Source organism: Marmota monax, unplaced genomic scaffold, assembly GCF_021218885.2.
Source record: "Marmota monax isolate L192 unplaced genomic scaffold, Marmota_monax_Labrador192_F-V1.1 WCK01_AAM20220418_F8-fsc00122, whole genome shotgun sequence".
NCBI lineage: Eukaryota > Metazoa > Chordata > Mammalia > Rodentia > Sciuridae > Marmota > Marmota monax.
The window spans coordinates 1,669,317-1,694,128 of NW_026695223.1; the positions used below are offsets into that span (position 1 = coordinate 1,669,317).

The 24,812-nt window shown below is 39.3% G+C and overlaps 1 protein-coding gene across 2 annotated transcripts in view; it reads right to left on the minus strand.

Moving 5' to 3' along the window:
* Ptn (pleiotrophin) overlaps positions 1-24,812 on the minus strand; it is a 98,014-nt gene that overhangs the window by 52,444 nt on the left and 20,758 nt on the right. The window contains exon 1 of one of the 2 annotated variants that reach the window (XM_058575732.1): positions 24,177-24,195. The exons of the other annotated variant lie outside the window; for it this stretch is intronic. The gene's annotated coding sequence lies outside the window, so the exon portion shown is untranslated. Of the gene's footprint in view, positions 1-24,176; positions 24,196-24,812 lie in introns of those variants that run through there. 2 annotated transcript variants of the gene reach the window in all.

Sequence of the window (24,812 nt, forward strand, 5' to 3'; positions counted from 1 at the left end):
ATATGTAAATAATGTTTCAGAGTGTTCACTGTACTTCCACATCCACTTTATCATTTGAGACTTACTACAATTCAGTGGGGTAAAAAAAAAATTATTAGCTTTCCTCATTAAATGTGATGTGGAGCTTTTTTTTTAATTCAAACTGGTTTCATTAAAGTTTGAGTAAAGCCTTAAAAAGATTGAAGCTCTATGATAAAAAATTGTCCATAGCCAACATGGGGTTCATTAAATGCACCTATAAAAGTCTGTGTATCATTAAAATGTGATCTATAGTAATCCACAAAAAAATTATGATCTATATTTATTTTCATGAGAAATTATTGATTCCATTTATATAAGAGAAACCCATTTGGGTTTTTTTTTAATGTATACTGCATACACATGCACACACACACACACACACACACAATAAACCCAATTTTTGACAGAGGTTATCTTTGGAATGTGGTGCATTTTATTTTCTTTCTAATACTTTTATAAATTGCCTGCATTTTATAAATACTGTAGTTTTTAGTATATGTGGAATATTGGGACACTAAACCATGTTTAATTTCACAGAATAAAATTATCTCTTAGTCTAGTTGTATCAAAGCAACATGGTTATTGTCAAACATCCTGGAGTCTATAGGAAGCTTGAGAAGTAAACGAAGCCTTCCATCTTCATCAATTCACTATTTATTCCCACCTGTGTGGCTGTGCACTTGTACATCAACAGCTTGTATCTTCTGCTCCAGTGGCCATCATATGCTCTCTCTTCTGTTCTCCCCCAGATATTTTGTCTTCTGGAGCAAGCTCCAATTCAAGTCCCCAACAGCCTCCCAGATCATTATGGTGTGCCAGGCACTGAAGGAAACACTTCTGGTTTTTCAAAACTCCAACTGAAGAAAGTTGAGGGAAATTTTCTTCCTTCGTTTTCTACTGCATGAGCTGTGCAAATGTCTTCTTGAGTTGAGCTTCCATTCAGAGCTGCTGAAACCTATCCATTTCTAGCCAGAGGCAGTGAGATAAAAAATACTGTGGGCTCTTTTGACATACTTCAGCAGGTGTAACTTGGCCAGGGTTCCAAACTCCTACACTTATTGGAATTGTGTCCTTAGGCATCCTCCTCTATGTCACTCACTCCTGTGTTCCATTATGTCTGAAGAATAAAACTAGGATTCTGATACAACATGAGAAACCTTGGGTCTTTGGCCTGCCCTAAAACTATGAAAGTGTACATGAATTGTCCATTGACAATGATGGAAAATATTCCATTTAGAGTCAAGTGAGTGGGTTAGTTTGGGCATGTTGGTAGTCACCTTCGAAAAGGAAAAGTGTAATCAAAATGTGGCATAATATAATATTTTAACATTTGAAAAAGAAAAAAAGAATGGATCCTTAGGCTTAACATACTATCAAAATTATTTTAAGTTTTAATTACTTTCAGTCTTTTGCCCACATACATATTTATTTGTTTTTACATAGCTGCCATCTTATAATAGTCACCATCTGGTATTCTTCTTCTAAAAATGTATCAAGTTATAAAAATGTTCCCATGCTTCTATGTAGTATCTCAATTTCTATTTTTAAAAACTGCACAATGCCTACCAAGTAGATGCAGTAGTTTGATATATCAATTATTTCTCTACTTTTCACCAATTTCCCAAATCGAAAACATTAGACAAAGATATGTAGGTACCAGGCCATATCAGCAGCCTGCTTAACTCAAGCACCCAGGTTGCTTTTCTTTGCAGGAGGTATTCCTGGTCATGTAAATGGGGTGAGATAAACTGTGTCTTGTGAGAGAGCTGAACAACAAGAGTTGAGTTGGAAAATAAGCAAGAAAAGATAAAATCCATAAACATATGGAAGAGGAATCAGCTCCTCCTCCCTGATTCATGGGACTAGAAATAGGTGATTGACACCAGTTTTTGCTGATATGGAATAGGCACTCTTCCACCTCTCAAGCAATATAACTCTTCACTGAGGAAGAATAAAAGAGCAAGCATCCCTAAATATCTTCAGCTGGGTCATCACCATACAAGTGAAGTTTCTAATCTACCATATTTGAAGTGCTAGTAATTAAGGTTGGAAATAGTTGTTCAAGGAAGACAGAAATATTTTATTCTAGAAAGTGATACTTCAGATGAGTTTACCTAAAGGATATCACGAAGATGATAAACTGATAGTCTGTTCTTATTTTTTTTTATTTTAATAGGCTGTACAGACTGTAGTTATTTCCTGTGCATCCTCTGCCCCCACACATGTGCAGCCTCGCCCACCAGAGTCGTCTGTTTGTTACAGACAATGAACCCACAGGAACACACCGTTATTACCCCGAGTCCATAGTTTACATTAGGGCTCACTCTTGATGTACATTCTAAGAGTTTGGACAAATTTATAATGACATGTATCTGCCATTATAATGTCATATACAGTGTTGTTTCACCTGCCCTAAAAACCCTGTGTTATGACTTCACTTTTTAAACTGAACATTTATTATGGAAATAGAGGTCATGCTAATGAAGGTCAGAACACTGAATCTTTTGTTAATTGTACCAATGTCATTGTGATTGTAATTGTTAAGAAGCTTTTAACTTAGCATTTTCAAATGAAATAATGTCTAAAATTCTGGACATAACTCTGGTGTTAAACACATCCTGCTCAGGTCCTAAAGAGGGCTATTGATGGCCCATAAAGTGAACTTGCACAAAATTTAAGAAGGAAAACCCACACCCTTGGCAGTATACACGGGTCATATATTTTTCTCCGACTGTCCACCTGGCTTAGGTGTCCTTGGACAGGGCACATTTGACATCACGGTGTGCACCAGTCCTGATCCTAAACATTAAAATTTCTTTTGTAAAGTTTGCCTCTGGTTTCTTTGCTTGGCAGTCAAGTATCTAGTCAGATGCCAAAGTCGGGTCATTTGCTCCCTACCGGGTCATTTCATGCCTCACCAAGAGAGTTTGGCCTGTTAGCAAATTTCTCTGCCATGTACCCCAGCCACCAGAAAAGAGGCCAAGATGCAGTTACTGAAAAGCCCATTAAGCATCCCTGTCTTCCTTTTCTCCTTGCAGTACGTCTAGTTATATGCCTTTAGGGCATTGCTCATTTGTACATTGGGGAGAAGGTGAGGAGGTAAATACATCGATTGGTCTTTTCCATTAGCCAAATTGTTTGGATTGGTAATAAAGGTAACCTTGGTAATAAATATAACTGTTAAAATAATGTAAGGGCTGCGGCTATAGCTCAGCATCAGAGTGCTTGCCTAGCATGTGTGAGGCACTGGGTTGGATCATCAGCACCCACATAAAAATAAACAAATTAAATAAAGGCATTGTGTCCATCTACAACTACAAAAATTTTTTTAAATAATAATAATAATAATTTAGAATGGGGCATGGATGGTAGATATGTTGGCTTTTTTCCGTTTTTCTAAGGTGACTCACAGAATTTTAAACTCTGAACTCAGAGTTCCAAAAAGTATGACAAGCAATAAAGAAGTCGCTTGCTCCCAGTCATCCCTGGTGGATGACAGAGTCTATCTTTTATCTTTACAATCTTGACCTCATCTAACACCATGGCCTCTGGCCATTTGTGACTATTGGGCCTATGAGATGAGGTCATAACAATTGAGATGTACCATTCAGTGTGAAATACACATGAAATTTTGAAGACTTAGCTTAAGTTAAAAATATCTCAAATATAATCATTTATTAAATCATTTCTTTATTCAAGAATTGGCCATTGTGGGTAGTTATTAAAAATAGAGCAATGAGCCCGACAGGTTCAGATTTAGCCTTTATTGAGTTTAAAGGCAAACCGACTTTGTTAAAAAATTTCTTCCGTGATGGCTTAACATTTCACATGAAGTCTTTGACTATATTTCTGATACTCCTGAACAGACACCATTGTCGCCTGCTGAAATGTGAAGCCAAAAGATGCGAACCAGGAGCCAGTTGCCAACTGCTGCCAGGCAAAAGCGCATTTTCTCATTGCTCTAGAGCCTCATTGTTCACTAAAAGAGCCACTTGTCCCATGTGACTGTGAACACTTGAAATGTGGCTAGTCTGAATTGAGACATGCTGTTAGTGTAAAACGCACCCTGGATTCCAAATATAGTATAAAAAAAATGAACATAAAGTATCTCATTCGTATTTTTATATTGAGTCCATAGCAAAATGATAATATTGCATGTATATTGGATTAAATAAAACATACTGGTAAAATTAATTTCACCTGCTTCTTCTTAATGTGGTTGCAAGAAAAATTAACATTACATATGTGGCTCACATAATGTTTTTATTGGCTAGCATTTCTCTATACTAACTCTTTCCATTCTGTCAGTGCCAATGACCACAGTAAATGGAGCTTAGCCTTCCAGGAAGCTGTGGAAGGAACTTAAGGAGGAACTTGATTGAACCTGGCTAGGGCACTGTAAGCTACCTCAGCCCACTTTTTCTCTCCTGTTTGAAGGGTCACTTGTATCTTGAGTGATTAGTGAAGTGGCTGAAAAGCCTAGAGAGCTTGATGCAATGGAGAGGCAGCAGATGGTAATCAGAAAACCTGATTTCTCTGTTCTCAGAGTTCCCACTTACTGAAGGATAAGAGCAAATCGTGAGATGTTGTGGAATCTCTATCTCTTTAGATATGAATATAAAAATAAACTTCCTCTCGATTTCAGATAATATTGGAGCAAGTGAGATAAAGATACAGGAAAACCTGATACATTGTAAAGCCTATTGCCATTATTATCCTTTATAATAATCATCATCATAACTATTTTAAGCAATCAAGAAAAATTGTGAGATAGAGAAAAATATCATAACTCTGGGGAATTTCTAAAACCAACAAAAATTCAAACAAATATTGAAAAATTCCAACAAATAATGAGTAAACAGGCTGACAAAGGAAGAAGAAAGTTAAAGAGATGGGGATTTACACTTGAGGCATGCATGCAAAAGAGTAGAGACAATTTAGTTTGGGGAACTCACTTCTTAATCAGTTGTCTGATGCCAGGCGATCACTTTGAGTTTTTTTTGTCTTTGTTTTTTTGTTTTTTTTTTTACCTTTCCAGTGAATTTTCTCCTGTAGTAGCCATTAAAACACTACTGCTGAAAAATAAAGCCCTCTCCCTATTTATGTTTGGTCAATTGTTTATTTCTGTGGTGGTGGCAGGGGGTGGACTCTGAGTTCACACTGCATAAGTTGAAGCTTTGAAACAGAGGAGACTCTGTACAATCTCTGGCTGAGCAATACCAGGCACCACACCACTTAGCCTACAATGGCACACTAGGGGAACACAGAGACACGATTATTTTCCTGAGTATCTGAGCTGGGTGCAAAATTCCTGGTCTCCATCAGACCCTGAAAATCAAGGCAGATCAGAGGGCCTCAGAAGTCCTGTTTGGCTCTGCTTGCTGTAGTCTGGGAAGTTTGTGGCAGTGTGGAAAGCTGAGTTGTTTTGTGCTAACTGGACTGCACAAAGATTCAAAAAGTATTTCAAATGAGAGCTAATTTCCATCAATGAATACATTTTCTAATGTGCATGACAAAGCAATTCATACCACAGGGAGAGGCATAGAAATGAAAGAAAACTGCTCCAAGAAGTTTCCAGAAAATAAGACATATAGAATAATATTGGAAAATTAAAATATTTTTAAGTAGGGTATATTATAAAATAGTGCATGGCCATTTTTTCCCAAGAAAGATCCGACCATCACCTCCCTCATAAAAGTATGTTATATTTAGTTTAGATGTGGAGTAAAAGAGCAAGGGCATCCAATGTGGCAAAATCACAGAGATATTTAAGAACAGTGAGCAAATTTGTCTGGAAGGAATGGAGTAGCTTAGGGAGAAAGTTTCAGCGGGAAGCAATGGCATACTCCAGTGGAGGCGTTGAGCTGCATTTAGTGAATGCATTGTTTGCAATGATATGAAGAGAGTTAAAGGTCCAAGGAGAGACACTGGAACATTGTGAGTTGAGCAACCACAAGGTTTTACCATCTAAGTCAGAAGTAGAAAGTGGAAGAGGTCACTGTTGGAACCTACAGAGAAGAGAACTGTAGGAAAGTGCAGACTGAAAAAGAACAAACTCCAAAAGCTCACAAATGTGCAGAGAAGGAGGAGGAAAATAAACAACCGGAGAGTTATTCTTCTCCAACTCTTTGATCTCCTGACAGGCCTCCATTGGCCAAAGCCAAGCCAAAGCCAGACTGGGGGAAAAAAAAATCTGTTGATGTTTTCCATAAAAATTAGCCTCCTGGTACACAGTAGAATAGTGAAGGTAGGAGAGAGTAAAAATGGAGGTGCAAATAGAATAAATAAAAATTTATCCACAAGAGCTTACAAATTAGACCAAGAGGTTATCTATGGGACTTGAAGCTTTCCAGTGGTGGTAAGATGGGGAAATATTCACAGGAGCTGTTTATGTCAGTACCCTTGTAACAAGTTTGCTCTGACTATCTGTCTCATACTGTCCCATGTCAGAGAGCTCACACTGCAGAGAGCAGAGAACTTGGTTAGAAGCAGCTGTCCTACTGAGATCTAACAGGAAATACCTAAAGCAAGGATTAGGTAGTAGAAAAAGATAAGAGGTAGGCCCACAGATAATTTTAACAGTACATAAGAATTCTTTCAGTTAAAAAAAATATATTGTTTCTAATCTTGAATTTTCTATAATCCTGAGATTTATGTTAAACTAAGTTTTGATTAAATTTTGATTGAACTAATCCCCAACTCTGTATTCATTAGCTGAGTAAATATGTTTTAGATTTTCTTTTCCTTGACTTAGCCAGCTATTGACCTGAACTGTTCAAAAGCTTACTGAGTCTCTACCTAGCCACTACACAGAAAATAGTATATTCCAGATATTTAATATGGTATTTTCTTTAATATGAATTTTTAAAAATTGTTGGATCCTTCCATACATTTTAACATAAAATGTTGATAATTAAAGAGTTATAAACTGAAGTCAGAAGTAGAAAGTGGAAGAGGTCACTGTCGGAACCTACAGAGAAGAGAACTGTCGGAAAATATAATTCATGTTTTAAAATGCATGGTCCCTGGATGACTGGCCACTGACACAGTGAGACCTGGTGGGACTCTGAACAGTCTCTCCTCCGTGCTCAGCACACCGTATTGAGCACAGATTGTTTCCATGGAGGCCCCGAGTTCGTCCTGGCCCTGTGGCCCATCACAGTTTCGAAGCAGGACTATTTCCTGCCTTCCTGCCCAGGGTAGCAGGAAGCATCCAACTCTGTCAGCAACCTTTGCTCTTGGCACCACCTCTCAGCAGGGCTTTGGGTTCTCTGCCAGGAATTTCAAAAAAAGTAACTCTGTTTTGTTTTTTCTTAGTGTTTTTTTTTTTGTTTGTTTGTTTGTTTGTTTTGGTTTTTTTTGTTTTTTGTTTTTATCCAGAACTCAGCTTGTGAGCAAAGAAAGGGAACCTGGTTTGTAATATATCCAGGGATTTAGAGAAATGACATGGCTTCAGGCCTGGTTCTAATACCAGGCTGGAGCAAAGCGGCAGCCCTGTCTCTCCAGTACACTCTCCAAGATTCGTTGAGGGAATCAGTTCTGAGTGAGATTCTGTGAGCTTAAAACTCCCTGGAAACAACTGGGGAACTCTGGAGAGTGTCTTCAGTACTGAGCACAAAGAGCCCCAGCGGCTTAATGAATATTTGCTGTGCCCTCTTCTGCTTCCTCTCTAGGTCTGTGCTGCTTACCCATAAACATCCTCAGCTAGAGTACTATTTATCACCCATATCTCCAGCTGTATTTCCTACCTTTGGTAGCCGCTCAGGTTATGTTATCCAGATATCCAGTACCCAAAATAAATGCTTTCAAGCTATAACAAACTTCCAACTCATCTATCAAGTTAACGTTAGATAACACTAACTGGAATGTTTGTTGTTACTGTTCTTTTTCTTTTGGCTCTGGTATAACACTAAATGCTTTGCTTGGAATTTAGTTAATCCTTCTCATCTCTCCATTAGGAGATGACTGTCAATCCCCATTTTGTAAATGGAAAAAATAAGTTTTAAATAGATCAAGTCATTAGGCGAGGTTTATAAGAAAGTATGGTAGACAGGGTCTGCTAAATTGCTTAGGGCCTAAGTTGCCAAAACTTTGAACTTTCAATCCTCCTGCCTCAGACTCCCAAGCCCCTGGGAGAATGTATGACTTTTAATCTTCAACAGAGACCCTGCCTTGACTCATCTCTGTTCCTGTCCAAGGGACAGACATCAGAGAAAGAGAGCACCTCAGTGTTTTGCTTCTCTGACCAAGAACCAGCCCTGAAGATTAATTTTCTGACCCTTTGTCAGGAAATCCTGGTTCTGGTCCCAGAATCACTGTGGTCCCAAAGTAAAAGGCACCCCTTTTAAAAGGCCAGAGAAGTCCCGGATTCTACCATGTACAACAAATTCTCAAAATTTCCCTCTTTGGGTTTAAATTTAAGATCCTTTAATGGAGAGCTTATGACTTTTTGTCCGAAGCCTTTTGGGACAAGTGTGTGATAAAGACCCGAGATGAGGTGACTATCCATTCTGTGGGAGTGATGTCACCTCTCACTCTAAAACATTAATCCTCCTGTGTTTCTCAATAGATAGGTGGTAGATGGATGATTAAAGATAGATAGATAGATAGATAGATAGATAGATAGATAGATAGAAAGATAGATAAAACATTAGCATTACATTAAAATTCATGACTTAGACATTTTTATATATTTTACTCTGTCACACCCAGAGTTTTATGGTCATGAGAGCAGCCTTAGGGCCAAAGTCATGGGTGATCGATTCCAGTTGTATGAATTGAAAAGCATAAAATTTATCAGCTATTTCAAATGAGCTTAATAATTTATTCCTTACTAAAAATAGACTATTTTATTTCTTTGTGCATTTATTCTTATGGATATTATCAAGTACTTCACAGGCATCAGCCACTGTGGCCAGACAGGAAAAAAAAAACATCATGGGAACTGTGGTATAGTATTTGGTGAAAATCTGGCTCCTGTAATGGACATTCTTATATGATTAGAGTCTGCTTAACAATACTCTGAATAGGTGTAGAATGTGTCAGAGAAAGCAATAACCAAGGCAATTTGGAGAAAACCACAGCAGGACTGTAGGAAGAAACTAGTATAAGAGCAACCCTGAAAGGAGAGACTTTTTGTTCCCTGGAGGAGCCCAGGGTCTTTCAAAGACCATTGGATATCACTCTACTCCACAAACCCATCAGGAGAGAGAGAGCCACAAGAGTGGTTAAAGGTCAAAAGGTGAACCAGCCTGCATGAAGATGGGACCAGACATTTAAAAACAGAGGGAAAAGGCACATGTTTAGTTAATTCAGAAAAATAGAGGTTCACAATTTCCCTTAGGGTGCCAAAGAGATTGAGAATCATGAATATAAAATGAACAAAAATGTATGATGAGGCTACTCAGTGCAGAATTCTGCAGGACCTAACTTTAAAGTCTGGATTTCCTTGGAAGTACCAATGAGACTTTTTACAGAATGAGCAGAGTCCCAGGGACACAAATTCAAACAACAAATAGCTAACATGCTAACAGTTCTCTTGTCCTTTGAACTCAAAGGAGGATGTTTTCTCCTGTTTTTTTTTAAATTAATGTCATAATTTAAAAATGTACTGTAGCATTTAAAGATTAAGACCTAGCAAGGCAGACACAATCCTAAACTTCTTTACTCCTGCATGTCAAAATTCAGGACAATAATTACAATGATAATATAGTGTTCCTTTAGAGTTCAATAATTTTATCATCGTTGTAACTGTTTCATATTTCTCAAATATGAAATTTCAAAACTTTCCCTTTTTAAAAAATTGTATATTCTGTGTAAAATTTAAAAAAAAAATATCTGGAGATTTAGAGACGTCAGTATAATAAAGTCTAGCAAGTCTCTGTTTACAGAACAACTTATGGTTTACAAAGAATGTTGCGCATATTTTCTGATTTGACTTCAACCATTTTGTGAAGAAAACGGGACAATTTGTATAATTTCCATCATCCAGAGGTGAAACCTAATCCTCCATGAAGTTAACTGTCACCAAGAAGTTGACACAGCTAGTAAGAAAGGAAGCAGAGACAGCACCCCATGCTCTCTGATTCCTAGTTAACTGACTAGTTGAATGTTGCCAGGATGGCAACAGAATATCAACTGCTGGGAAAACGGTTGCTTTTATAGAGAAAATAAACAGCTTTAGCATCAGGTGAAAGTCAATGGAAAAAATTGGGAAGGCTAGGCTAGATAAAGCAAAGAAAGGAAATCAGAAATCCATGCAAAGGACCTACTCCACCTCTAACCTCCCGCAGAAACCACAAGGGGTCTCACTGCCCATGGGCCCCTTCCTCCTCAACTCACTACTGAGCAAGGTCTCTGCGTTAACGCTTCTGATAAGGAATTTTAAGAGATTTCCAATACTGTTGGTGTTGCTATTATAATGAAGAAAAATGTAATAGAAGACTCCAGCTCAAACTTGCATGGTGCTTTCATAATTCAAAAGCTTTCACTCTCCCTCTCTTTATTTATTTAATTTTATTTTTTTGTTAAGGCGCATGGTGGGGATAGATAGCATGCACCATTTAATGGCAGGACAGACGAGGTTACATAAATAGAGCAAAATAACACAAAAGTGTATCAATTCAGCTCGGCTCCCACTCTGTCCGTGTACACTGTGAGCAGTTCAGTTCCTTACTGAAACAATGACGGTGCCTTGTATGGCCTCAGTGAGAGAGCACTTGATGTTCGTGTATATTCACTGTATAGCATTTATTGTGATCCTATCAATATGCCACTGTTTGTATGGGCCAGCTGCATGAGACATGGAAATGGCTTTGTTTTATAACACTCTTGCTGTATTTCATTGCTGCTGTTGTTATAATGGAATTTTGTTGTATGTGGCTCTGAATCTTACCAAGTGTTGTAGAGTTGGAGAATTTTTTTGAAAGTCTTCTTCCTTCTTTACTTTCCCTGTCCTGTGACAGTAGTTTACGAAACAAGTCACACTTCAGAATCACCACTTATAGAGCCTATAGCAAAAGAAAATTGCTTCCCAGGTAATTCTGATGAGCTATTTGATTTTAAAACAGCTGTCTTATGTAATATCCTTTTATTTCAATATACAATGAGTTTGAATCATTGTGTTTTGAGGATTCAATCAGATTGTCATTATATTAGTAGAATGAAACCTTTTCCTAGACAAAACTAGCCTAAACTTCTCTTATGATTCCCAGTTGGTATTAGAATTAGTGGACACAAACCAAGTAATTTGTTCATCTGATTAGATCATCTGATGTTAACCAAGTAATTTCCTGGCATATAAAAAGTACTTAAGATGCCTAGAAAATTCTTAATTTCTTTTGTTCATCATTTTATCCTTTCCATACACAGTTATGAAGTGCTGTAGAGATCTGTGCTATGGGCATAAAGACAAATAAAATGGAAATCAAGGCTTTGAAATTCACTAGGAAAATTTTACTTTGGTTTTAATGTTAATTCATTTCTAGTCAAAATTAAATTTGGGGTGTTAAAATAGCCCAGAGGAGTGCAAAGCTAAGCAAATTAACTCACTGTTACTACTGAATTTCTTGTAGTTGAGCCACATGACCAAATCACTAGGCTTGAGTGCATGTAAAATATGCACAGAGACAGCCTCTTGAGGGTTGGTCTTGCACAGTCTTTAGTGACAATGAATTTCACATAAGGTATCACTCCTCCTACCCCAAAATGCTTCAATGTAAAACAACAGTTTGCCACCTAAATTCTTTTAGATAAAGTCATCAGTGAGGTGGGAAAGCTTCCATTTTGTGTCCAGAGGCCACACAATAAATGCCAAGTCTGACCCTTGAGAAGATCAGCAGAGGAATTCAAAGCATAATGACTCTTGTATAAAGTCACCAAACAGTTTTCAAAAGCACTGCAAATGATGTCAACTGACCCAGGGATCTGCGCTCCTCCCCTTTTCTCTGATCTTTCCCTCTTTTTCTCCTCCCTCCCTTTGTGTGGAGCCTTCTGAGAGTCAAGTCCTTGCACAGTTCCTTTGGGTTACAATATGTTATCCCCAGTGGAAATCAGAAGCTTTAATTCAAAAGGTGACCACTCTTGACCTCTGACCCTGGCTCCTCCCACCCTGCGACTTGCCTCCATTTTCTGTCTCCATGGAACTGAATAGCCAAGTGGAAAAATGGGAACAGGCAGAGTCTATAGCTATTCATAGACCACCCCGCTCCCACCGAACCCCTCCCACCCCCACAAAAAGAGAGAGAGAAAGATGAATGAAACACATTCATCAATAAGCAGGAGATGAAGAAGAAAGCCTTCCTGGCTGAAAAGCAAGTGGAGAACTAGGAAGGGCAAGAGACAAGAAATGCCAGGGAAAGAGATGAAGGGAAATGAGGAAGTCAGCCTGGAGCACCAGGGGCAAGTGCTCAAAATTAAAAATGCAGAAGATGAATCTGTAAGAAGCCCACGGTTTCCAAAATGAGTCTCTATTATATTTCGTAGTCTTCAAACAAAGCAGTGTACCTGAAGGAGGAGAAGACATGGAGCCTATGAGGCTCTACTTCCTTAGACATCGGGGACCCTCGTTGGGATGGGGTCCACAAGTAAGATACCTACTCAAAGAGCTGGGGGCTGAGACCACCCATAACATCCAACACCCCTGCATGGGAAATGTTCCTACACATCAGAAAACAAGTGACAGCAGAGACATTCTTTAGGCCACTCCTACAGCCAATCTATACTTCAACCAGTGTGGCTGAACATCTCAGAGTGCCCCAATCCAACTATCCAATGGATCCAGCCAATTGTCTTGGTCACAACATAGAGGCCAACAAAGAAAGTGCATTTCCTCTCAGTTTAAGAATGTTAGTTATGAAAAAAAAAAATAGCATTCAATTCACATCAAACTCAAAAATTGGTAGACTTCCAATTATTCTGTGGCATTCACTGTATTTCTTCTTCCCCCAAAAGATAGAAGTATTTCCTAATTTATGAATCATATTTCTGAAAATCTGTCATGTTTGTCACACAAACACTGTCTTTCAGGTTCAGACCCTAAAGAGTTTTCATTCCAGATGAACCGAAGTAACCATATGCTTCACAAGAGGTATCCCATCTCTTTTCACCTATTCTTCCCACACGAAATGAACATCTCCTGGACTGTTATGATGGATAGGGTCTAGACTTACGAGAAATAAATCCCCCTACTTACTCAATGTTATATTTTACCCACTTTCAAAGAGAATTCTAAGATGATCTCACCAGGAAATTTGGCATTGATTTTAAATGTCTGTCTGCACTTTCCCTCTATCTCCTCTGACAATTTTCTGACTACATTTTTTAGGACTGTCAGTTTTCAAGCATAAGTGGATGTATGAAGACGTGACATATGAGCATGGGGGATAAGTACCTGACAGTCCAATTGGCAAATTTACATCAGCCTGAACCAAGTGGATACTTTCACCATCCATACTTACCACCATCAGGGGCAGGGAATTTGAGCACCTTCAGAAGTCACACAATGGGACATTGAGGTGGGGGGAATCCCTCATAGAAGAAAGATCAGAGGCTCTATCAATCGTCCCTTAAGAAGAAACACACTAAGATGAACCTGTAACAAATACTCTTGTGATTGTCCCTTGCCGGCTCTGCCTCCTCATCTCCTCTCCTTACAGTTCTGCAGATTCCCATGAAAAGCACCAAAATAGGGACGAGAATGCATAGCCAAGTAGATTCAACTCCTTTTGGGCTTCTGCCAGATTCTCATTAGGTCCTGGACATGTGTGCCAATACTGATTTCCATGGCTGATCTACCCTAAATCTGCCCTTCCTGAAACACTAGCCTTTGTCCTGCCAGTTGCAGTCTTTAAATGGGGATTTGGGTGAGAGCAATACCAAAGGGACCATCATTATTCACCCATTATTATGAAATTGATGGGCTCTAAGTCTTTCTGGCTGAAAACTCTGACAGGGTGAGATCACATTGGATTGCAGAATCATTGCTTTCCTTGGTAAATCCGGTTACAAATGAGAACTGGAATTGGGAGGGAGGGTAGGAAGGAGGATTGTTTTTCCTCAAATTCACCTCACTTCATGCTAGAGGGAGAGGCCATCCATACTCACCAAAGGCTAATTATATAAATCAGATGCCCTGGCTGAGTTTCCAACCCCCTGAGAGCAGGAGAGCTAGGAATAAATGAGGTCTTCTGCGAAATGAAAGAAACCCTTTGAAAAAATGCCAAAGCCAATACAGCTTAACTCACTATTTTTTTTTAATAGAAGCAGAGAAATCTGGACCAAAGATAACAAAAATAGCTGAGTTTTCATCTTCCAGCAGATTTGGAAATGTATTCACCATTTATTTACCTCGCAGCTAATATCCACTCATCTTTATTCTGCAACACTAAATACAACGACTCCCTAGCTGTTGAGACATCTAAGCACATCCTCAAAGTGAAATCCCATTTACTGTTTTAGAAGATCATATTTGTAGGTGGAGGTCATGGTAATCAGTCCTCACTAGGTAGCTGGGGCTCAGTGCCACGGGGAAAATCCACAGAGCTAAAAAGCAGAAGTGTCCACCTTTGGTTCTGGCTTTGCCTCCACTAGCACACCATCTTGGACAGCCACAGCACTTTCTGGAGGCTCAGATTCCTCTTATGAACATAATGGGTTCATATTTCACACTAGCAACTAGAACTCCCTGGTATCCGACTCCCATTTTTCGTACAGGCGATACTTGGTTGAAAACCTGAATTTCAATCCAGCTATCAATGACCTACATGCCAGCTACTTTGAATGCTAGATTAAAGTTTGGGCTTTAGTGACTTTTGACCTTTTATCTTCCCTATGGACAGACTCAGCCTCTGTGTGTGTGTGTGTGTGCATGTGTGTGTGTGTTTATGTGTAGCCTTTCATTTTAAATGTTCGTGTAATGATTAATTCTAACGAACAAGTGTTGAGTGGTTTCCAGGTACAAGGTTTGGGAATCCACTGAATGGTACCTTTAAATGTGTGTGTGTGTGTGTGTGTGTTCATTGGCTCCCTGAACCTAAAATTCCATCCTATATACAGGATGCCTCTAACTTAATGAAGAGCGAATTTATTTATATTAATTTTTCTTCCAAACTACCCATTTATCTCTAACTTTTATTTCTGATAAGAACCAACAAATTAAAATCCATTCTTGCTTGATTAAGAACTCTGACTAGATATAGTTACTTTGGCTAGTCCAATTTGTTATGTTATGTGGCTTATAATTCTGAGATTAGAGTTCATAGTGGGCCCCAACATACACCACCCACACCAACACCTCCCAGAAGAAAGGGATATTGGGTAATATGCAAAGTCTGAGGAAGGGCAGAGCCATGGATAGAACAGATCCTTGAGTCCCTCTGCCTAAACCCTGGAAAAACAGTTTCTGCTCCTGCTCTTGATCCACACCCCTTGCCATGAGTGGAAGTGAAAGAATACAAGATTTGCTGTGTTCTTTGGAAATGAGAAATAGCTTCCTCTGTTCATGGAATCTCCAAAGTATTTAGAGCTACATTTTCTTTTCCCTTTCATCCAAAGGGAGGGGTACTGAGTCCCCACTGAGGGACCCCACTATGCTTTTGCAATTTTGCTCCCTCCAGCTTGTTTATTTTACAGCCTATAATTTTTTTTATCTAGTCCAGGGGGAGGAAGAGCTACCTCTTGCTGAGCCAATTCATTGTTCATTATTATGAATTTTATGTCCAGAGTCCCTCATGGCTTTGGAAGCTCCAAGATTTATTGCTATTCAAGAGTCATGAATTTCATTCTTTTTTCCTGTATTTTGCTATAATCTCTCTCTCTCTCTCTCTCTCTCTCTCTCTCTCCCCTTTCATCCCTCCCTCCCTCCCTCCATCCCTCTGTCCTTACGTTTTTTCTAGCTTCTCAAAGGAAGACAGAAAAGTGAAAAAGAACCTGAATTTTCCAACGGGAAAAAGAAAAATCAGTTCAGAGCCAATCCTGCTATTTCACATCACTATATTACAGAAATAAAACTCTACATCCATGAATACATACTAGTGGTGGTGATTAGTTTATCAAATCAGCTGACCAAAACCTATTGAAATTACTAGAGGGACTGTCCATCTGTGTCTTTTCCTTTTCATGACAGGTTATGCCAGGCTGTTGGCAGGTGCTAGTATTCATATCTTAAAAAGACAATTACTTTTGTCACTTAGATCATGAAAGGAACCACATGTCATCACAAGGGAGTGGTCTAATCAGATCACATTCTATATCCTAAGATACAATGAAGATGACAACTTCTGCGGCTAACAGATGATGTCCAAGGATAAAACTCTGTGACCCAATGTGCATCTATCTCTCAACCTCTCCCCAGCACATTAACTTTCAGTCAGTTCCCTGAATGTAACAACTATTCTAGGGACTATAGATTTCAAAAGGAAAAGGAAGATTTGAGTTCATTGGGGATAACTCTGAAGTTACTGGATCACTCCAAATCAATGGAGACTGATATTTTTTGATACCTGGCAGGTTCAAATGGAAATAATCTTACCCTGAGACCTAAAAGGTTAACTTATCCTAGAGCAGAATAGAGAATGAAGATTGGATACAATATCTCTGCAATCTAGAGGGCTGGAATACCTTAGGAAATGGGTTTATTTCATCAATGGGCTATGTCTGAGAAGGGTAGATAGACCTGGTTTTAAAATACAGGTGGCAATTCGGAAGCTCTGTGGCATCTATTAAACTCACCAGACACTGCCAACAAGAGAGAGTTGTGGTGTCGTCCCAATTAAAGGGGAGGATATTAATTATTGTCCCTTTGGTGGCTAATAGCAAAGACAATTTTAAAAAATTATACATTTGCAATCTTTCTCCAGTGAAAATGCACATAAATTAGAATATGCAGCCATGAGGTGGCCAAAGGAATCCACTCGTTTCTGTTTGGGGAGTCTTTGCAGTGTGCATCTCTGAAAGTTTTGCTCAAGGATGCTTCGCTTGATTTTTCTGCCTGTGACAGAGAACAAGGTGAAGAGACAGGGAATGAAGCAGTAGGGAGCCTACTAATGTGAGAAGCAGAAGATGCACAAGGACAAATTCACCTGGCTTGACATTTTGTCCAGATGGTTGTTCTGCCCTTTCACTTTACTTGAAGCCTCCTTGCAGTCTCTGCAGTTTCCAAGACATCCTTGACCTCAGCCTTCAAATTCTGTTTAAAAGCATACCTTCAGGGAAATTTCTATTTAATTTTTTTACCACTCCCACACCCTTCCCACATATTTAATGAAAATTGAATACAATTTTATTAATAAAAATCATTTTATTAATCACTTAATAAAGAATCACTTAATTCATTATTTATTATTTAATTCATTATTATTATTTAGTTCATTAATATTTAATGAAACTGTGAACCACTGGAAAGATTTTTTTCAACATCTCCAAGAGGAGACAAAAAGTTAAGGAGACTGGAAAATTCCATTATTTTAAATGAAAAATTTGTAAATCTTAAATTTTGAATAGTTATAATCTAGTTTAGAATAGTGCATTATAAAACATGTGTATAATATAATCTGAGGAGTAAAGGAATTACCTGATATTAAAACTAATTCAAACAAATTCATTATGTTTTATGTACTGCACAGGATTGTTGTGATAATAAAATAAAAATGATTCAACATAGTAAATACTGGAAAATAATTTTATACTGTGATACTTAATGTTGCATATACTGTGTCAAGTGTTATTTATAATTTGACATTGTTGTTACAGAATACTTCACTGCTGTATTTTAGTAACCTCTCTTTTTTTTCCTGGCTCCCCACACCCCTTACCCATCAGCAGAAACTGAGCCCTCTTTAATGCCCTCACTCCCTACATGTGTGTGCAGAGACACTCCTGGAGCCATCCATTTCCCCATTTCCAAGCCTATGTCAGGCACCAACTTTCCTCTGGTCAGCAGAAAGTGGAAACTGGGAAATCACATTTGGAAAGCAAAAAAACAAAACAAAAAAAGTGTTATTTATTTTATCTTAATTTATCTGTGGTTTTATTTTATTTTTATCTATTAGTCTATTACTCACTAATCTATTAATGGGTGAATCCATTTTCCTTATGTGATCAGGAGTGGAAAATCCCATTAGAAAAGGAAAAGAGGGCTGGGAATGTAGCTCAGTGATTAAGTGCTTGCCTAACATACACAAAGTCCTGGGTTTGATCCCCAATACTACAATAATATAAAATAAAGAAAATAGGGAAAGCAGAAGAAAGTATCACTTTTAGAAGCATCAAAGCTCAGCTTTAGACAATGAGGCATAGCTGACATTCTCAGAGGACTGCACAATATCCTAAAAGAAATGATCCCAAAACAGAGTTTCCAGAATAGATGTACATTAAGAATTTACAATAGTCTATATTTGGAATGTCCCTGAAAGGGTCACGTGTTGAAGGCTTGGGCCCCCATTCAGCAATGTTCAGAAGTGGGTTTTTGGAGAAGTGATTGGGTCATGAGGTCTCTGACCGCATCAGTGGATCAATCCACTGATAGCTGAATGGACTACTGGAAGGTGTTGGAGGCTGTGGTAAGTGAGATCTAGTGGAAGGAGTGGATCCTTGAGGATGTGCCTCTGAGACTATATCTTGTCCCTGGCCCCTTCTGTCAAGATGTTTCTGCCATGGAGCCAGACTGACCATGGACCTAAACCTCTGAAACCATGAGCCAATATAAAGTCTTCTTCACTTAATTTGTTCACATAAGATATTTTTGTCAAAGCAACAAAGAGTTGCCTAACCTCATATCCCATTAACTAAAACAGATTCAGCATTATTGTGGCTCACTATTCTTTTCTATGTGTATTATGCTACTCTGTTCCATGTATTGGCACCTGGTAGAGCTGAAAATGAGTCATCCGTGGGGTATCCAAAGTTGATGGAAGGTAGACATGTATAAAAATACTTAAAGCACACCTCAATGTGTGCATTGTGAAGAAAAGAGCTGTAAGAATAGACCCTTATCTCAAGAGATAGGACAGACTTCAACATCAAAGGAAACTGTATGTATAGATGTATAGAGTACATGATGCTTACCTTTAAGTTATTATCTTTCAGGTCTAAAGCCATCCTATTATGTGCTACTTTGTGATGCTTCATGATTCCTGAATGCCTTATTTCAGTTACCTAATTAGTAACTTTATATATTGTTAACTATCATTTACGTTTGTTGTTTCTGTTAAAATGATTACTTTTGGCTGGTCCTAATTTATAGAGAAGTTGATAGTAGGCCTCAGATCAGGAATCAGACCCCCAGAGATGAGAGTTAGGGATTGGGTTGGTTGTGTCCTTGATCTTGAACACAACTCAGTAATACGCTCCTTGCCAAAGGAAAACAGGGTGCCAATAACTTTGCAGTGAAGTGGCATCACTGTTAAATGAACACCTGTGGTTGATGGTGATGAAGTGCCTGGTGAATAAAGTGCCTTCAGAACCCAGATGGCAGCTGTGCTTACCATTATGGAGGAAATGGTGACTTTGAGGACTGTGGAGTAGGGTGGACTCCTATGAACAGCCTGGAACAGTTACAGAAACAAGGGACAGGTTGAGTCTAAATTCTCAAATCCCAGAAGAGAACTTAAGTGGAAGCCCTAAAGGAGTCTCATCTCTTACAATCTTTGAGCTGAGACTGCTAAAAATCAAGCCCAACATTTAATTTGAGTATATTGCAGAATTACAATCTAAGTGGATGTTACTATTTTATCAGTTCTCTCACATGCAGATGAGGATGTGGTTTATAGAAGACTGTTCCCGACACTCAGAAAGAACAGATCTAGCAGGATTCAGCAAAAACCCAGGGTCTTAATCCTGTAAGTTTGGTTGAGTTTCCTTCTATTTGCCCTTATTGATAGCCTACTATGGTGCCAATTGATAAAACAAAAATGTGGTCTCAGTGTTCCAATGCCAGCATTAGGGTGGAGACTGGCAGACTGGGTTGGAGCTGAGACCCAGGCATACAGTATCTGGCATAGACATGCATCTAAATTGTATAGATTATGGGAGGTGGCATTGTGTACCAGAAAGACCTAGTCATACAGTTCTGTGATCTTATCTCTGCTTCTGTCTCTGAATTTTCATATTGAAAAGAAAATAGATTGGTAGTAGCAACAAGTATAACAATGTATAAAACTCCTATATAAAGACAGATAAAAATTAAGCTGCTCTGATTCTATCTTGTACCATAATGGGAAGTCGGCCCTTTGCCTACTGCATCTTGCTTAAGGACCTTCTTCAGAGCCCTAAAGATTACAGAAATGATTCAATAAACCTCTTTAAATAACCCCTCATGGCCCTTCTTGCTCCAAATACAGCTGGTTCTGAGATGCTTCTTTATGTCCGAAGTACCTGTCCTCAGATCACCAGCATCACTGTCACCTGGGGACTTGCCAGAAATCAATATCCTCAGCTCTCTGACCTCATACTGCTTCAGCTCAATTCTTAGTCTCCCCACTCATTGCTGTGTAAACTTGGAGCAAGGTGATTCTCCTATTTTTCAGTTTCTACTCCAGAATTTCAGTCTTGAGCCATCTTCTAAATTAAGGGAACACAAATCTCATAAGAAATTCTCACTGGAAGATAAACAAACATTCCCAAGAAATTCAAAGTGATGCATTCTCTATGAATATATATGCCAAGGGACACAATAAAAGAAAAGTTTACAGAGACAAGCCAAGGTCACCTTTCATTAATAACAGGAGTCTCAAGTCTTTCCAATAGGAGGAGGCTGCTTTGGAAATGACCAAGGTAAGACCAGAGAATCAAGCGGCTCCCAAGGAGAGCAGAGAGCACTTTCTTTGCAGGAGAGAATGTCCAGGCATTTTGACAGGAACTAAGGTGAGAGTCAAAGCCCTCCTGGGGAGTGTTGGGTTGCAGACAGGGCTCTTGAAGCAGTACCTTTCCTGCAAATTAGGCAGCTGCCAGATCTGGGGAACATCATAAATCTCTAAGAACAGGGCTGCACTCAGGAGGGAACCCAGGTGTTTGACCATCTAGGGTGTTGAAATATTCAAGGCCAGGCCCGCCGGTGCCAAATGGGTCACAGCCACCCCTCTGTGCTCGAGTTTCCCAGGCCCCTTAGTGGAACTGTTCACAATTAGCTGCTTTGTTTGTCCCCAGGCAGGCCTCTTTGTTGGATGTGGGGTTCCTCTCAGGTTGGTGGTCTCTCTCTGCCTCTCATTTCTGCACATGCACAGCAAACTTAATCAGAAAGCACATCCGTCACCTAGAGCTGATCTAAGGCCCTCAGGGGATCCATCGCTGGGGCTGTCAGGCTTGATGAGCAGAGGCCTGGGAGAGCAGGGAGCGGGGAACAGGCTCTGCTCCCCTCCTCCTCCTCCTGCTTCCAGACACTCTTCATTCTGTCCTTAGTGCAGGAATCAGAATACAACTTTTAGGTGTTTTCTCATATTGTTTATGATGGTTACATTTAAATATCAAGAATTTTATAAATGTCCAAGCACTTCTAGATTTATCATTTCTTCTTTCAATTTTCTAGCTCTCGACAGTTCTGAGTATTGAGTATGTGGGTAGAAAGTGGGAGGAATCCCAGATGTCCTCCTTGTGGCAACCCCCATGCCACAAATCTACCTGACCACATGTCTGAGTGTCCCCTCTTTGAGAAATCATGTCAACTTTGAGACTTTATTCATTTCCTCTTCATCTTAAAACCTTCAAACTATTCCAGCAACACATCAATAAATTCTTTAACAAGTAACCAGGTATTCACTTTCTTTCTGTTTCTGAATTTCATTGGGACTTCTTAAAAAGAATACCTTCTTTTTTTTTTTTTTTGGTACTGGGGATTGAACTCAGGAGCACTCGACCACTGAGTCACATCCCCAGCCCAATCTTGTATTTTCTTTAGAGACAGGTTCTCACTGAGTGGTTTAATACCTTGCCATTGCTGAGGCTGGCTTTGAACTCGTGATTCTCCTGCCTCAGCCTCCCAAGCCACTGAGATAACAGGCATGCACCACCACACCCAGCAAGAATACCATTCTTAAATACAGTAAAAATAATTATGTAGAGAGCATGTAACATGTAAATAATGCTGTATGGAAGAAAACTGTGCTATACACAATTGCTCCCTCCAACAAATTCTAGTCTTGCTAAAAGAATATGTCAACTGAGACACTGACTGACACAGGGCAGGTGAACAGGGTCAACAGGAGTAACTCCGTGGGAACTCAAGGAGTGATACCAAGTGGGCTGCAGCATGCTCACTACTTGATGAAGTGGACTTGAACTTTTCTTCCTAAGAAGTCACCTGGGGTCAGAAAGCCCATTGGAGAAGAAGATATGAAGTTGGCCAAGTGTTCCATAAAGCACCTTGTTCTTCCCAAGCTGGCCCTGAAAGGGATTCAGCAATTCCAGAAACTTCAGGTGGAATCCTACAGATCCCTTCATCTAGTCTTTTATCATCTGTAGCTCCATATTAAATATAACTTTTTAATATGCTTTAAGCTCATCATATATAATTTTAGGACCACAAAGGGTAAGCTTTAGGTTTCATTTAACTTGGGACCTCCAGGTCTTTCAGAGAGCAGATACATAAATGTGGGTGCCTTGAATGAATAAGTGAATGGATAAATGGCCACAGATTGTTTTTTGAATGATGTGATCCACCTTCCTGTCCTTTCAAGTCACCATGAGATGATAAATGGCATGGATTTCGTAGTCAGACAATCTAAGTCCAAATCTAGCTTCTGCTGATTACTGGCTGATGACCTTGAGAAATCTGCCTATGTAAAACCCATTTTCTTCTTTGTGAAAAAGAACAAAAATGCTTCAAGTGAGATCAGGTATATTAAAGCAATGACCATACCACCCAGGGAACAGAATTAACCCCCCACACAAAAGCACCCGTGTTTCCTTGATTGCTCTATGGCATTTTCATGGTTGGTTTAATGTGTCTCTCCCTTTTTATACTACTATGGCAGGAGGGAGGGGTGTTCTTTTCAATCCGTCTATTTCTGTATCCATCAGTTTGCCCTTTTCCCACTGATTTTGCATAACTGCTGACTACTCAAGCTCTGGAGTAACAAGACACACTTTCAAAGTGTTTGTATCTGAAGAGACCAGGTTTCCCTATGACCCGTTGGCCTCAATTTCCTCATCTGTAAAATGGGATTAGTTAGATTTCACATCTTAAAAATTTCTTGCCAGAATTCATAGTCATATACATTCCAAGTGTATCAGAGGTGCCGGTTCGAAAAATGTTAGGAGTCACAGAACATCAGCCTGTACACCTTCTGTTTGTTCTCAGGAAGCTTGTGTCTCCAAAGAAGGCTTTCACTAAATACCATAACTGGAGAGTTCTTGGAGGAATCTTTCCTAAAACCTGAAGTTGCTCCAAGGGGCTGCAAGCAAATGTCTCTTTGTCATTTTCCCAAGCCTGCAGGCCTCCTCATTCAGCTCACAGCTCTGGTTTTAGCAGGTCTGCTTCCTGTGTAGTTATTAAAATGGAAAAGCCAGGATTTCTCCCCCATAGGGTTTTGTTTTAGGTTTTTATCAGAATCTTACCGAATCTCAGACTGTCTCCCAGTGTCCACAAAAGGGTATTCAAACCTGGACAGATGAGGAATAGAGACAGACTGCCAGGACCAGGGGTCTCTGGGTGCCGGACCCCTGCTCGTTTTCTGAAGTGGGTCAGGTATGCTGCCTGCAACCTAGCTTCAGCCACACGGCTTTGCTAGAATTCCTTCATGGTACCATTTCCTACATTTAGGGTAGTAGTTAAGTTGCTCACATTTTGTTTAGGAGTCTAGGTCCCTTTTCAGTCCACACCGGCTCAGTATTAGGGACCTCTTGGGTACATCTGCTACAACACCCCCCCACACACACACATCTGTGCTTTTGTGACATTTGAGAAGGCAGAAAACAAATACCTCCCCCTTCCTAGCAGAAAATTTCCTCTTTCCAAATTTGTGTGTGCTCTGTCAGTGCCTGCTAGCTTGTAAGACATAAATATATGTATTCATACTTCAACAGATGTAAACAACTTCAATTTTGTTATTATTTTAGACCATGAGGAGATATTTTTTTTTTCTTTTTCTGCTCAGATTTCACTGAATTCCCCCACACACTCCATGCACCCCTTCCCCCAATGCTCATACTCACCTTGTACTTACCCAACAGAAAGAATAAAAGCCACCAGGGGGTTGCAGAATTTTTCTGTAAAGCAGATAATTTTAGTTTCAAATTAAAAATGAAGACCATACCTTCTAAGCATCCTGTCTGTCATAGGACAATAATTAAATCATTTCACACTTCTAGGGATTTTAGCACTGCTGTTTTTCTCTTAGAGTTTAATACCTGCCCTTGCATAAATAATACCAAATGAATTATATTTCTATAGAGATCGGAAGCACTTTAGGTTCATATCAAACTTAAAACAACGGCTGAGAGAGAAAATGCATTGAAGGGGTCTCCGATGGAGAAGAGAGCTCAGGCAGAACTCAGGAGCATTGTAGAAAATAATATGACTCTGGACACTGAGCAGAGAAAAATAAATAAACTTTTTTTTATGACACTGTAGGTGTTTTCCCTAAGTTTACATTATATGCTTTCTCTTTCTCCTCTGACACTCCCTTGTCAATTGAATTTCAATGGGAACAGCAGTTGCCTTACACAAACCCGCTCCCTGCTTCCTGTGGTCCTGCAGCTCACTGTCAACCTACCCCACAGGACACCTTGTTATTTCTCTTCACACATCTTGATGTGGCTGCTATTCTTCTTGCAGAGCAAGCTCGGATTGGGAGAACACG